The sequence below is a fragment of the Oncorhynchus masou genome, unplaced genomic scaffold (genome assembly GCF_036934945.1).
Source record: "Oncorhynchus masou masou isolate Uvic2021 unplaced genomic scaffold, UVic_Omas_1.1 unplaced_scaffold_2012, whole genome shotgun sequence".
In the NCBI taxonomy this organism is placed as follows: domain Eukaryota; kingdom Metazoa; phylum Chordata; class Actinopteri; order Salmoniformes; family Salmonidae; genus Oncorhynchus; species Oncorhynchus masou.
Genome location: NW_027008501.1, coordinates 8508 through 9517, shown reverse-complemented (window position 1 = coordinate 9517; position 1010 = coordinate 8508).

Below are 1010 nucleotides of genomic sequence, written 5' to 3'. Positions count from 1 at the left end.
AATGCTCACCAACAGGTATATAAACAAATCTGTTCACAAAATTTGAGAGAAATATGCCTTTTGTGCATGTTACTGTAATTTAATTATACCAATGTGTTTTCATTAATTGAATTCCCTTAATCTATTTTATGAGAATTTGTGAGATTCTTGTTTGCATAAAATAGACGGAGACCAGTCTTATCAATCATAGGTAACAGAATTTATTCTCGGAGTGCGCTGCCACGTTACCACGAGCAACACTTTATATACAATAACATGACGTCATTTCATTGCTTCTAGAATGAATCCCCTCCTCCCGACCTAGAATCAAGTGAGGTTAAAAGTTCATTCTAACTCACTAACACACTCACAGGTCACACAACATAACTTAATTAACTTTTGACCCCTCAACATTATCGATCACCACTTAACTGACAGTTCTAATTTACAGAAAACCTAGGAATGCACTCACTGTCTTATCTAAAACACCCCAGAGCTAGGTTTCGTTGGTTCAACCATAGGTTAACTACCTTATCTGTTTACTTAATCCACAACCCATTTCTTTCTTCCTAGTTGGACTAAAAACCAAGCTCAATGAATAATCTTCAATGAAAGTTATTTTAGGACTAGTCTTCAACCCCATTCTAGTGTTTTGTTGTTGTTGGTGTGTTAAACTGTAGAGCATGAATGTAACATACATTTATCTGATGTATTGTTTTGACAAAAAAAATTTACAGAGTTTATTTTTGCCTTTATCTTTATAGATTGTGTTTTGTTGTTGTTGTTGTTCTCAGTACTGTAGCGAGTTGTTTATCCCTTGTGTATTGCCTCTCCTCTATTTTATTGTAGAGTATATTATATAGGATTATACAGTAGTGCTGTGTGCTAAATTAACCATTTTGAGAGTAAGTTGTGCATGTCCTCTTGACTCAGAGTTTAATTAAATAACTTGTTTTGATTGGGAAAAAAATACAGAAAGTGTTCATTTAATCATGATTCCAGTCTTCACTATCTCATGAATAGGCAGCACA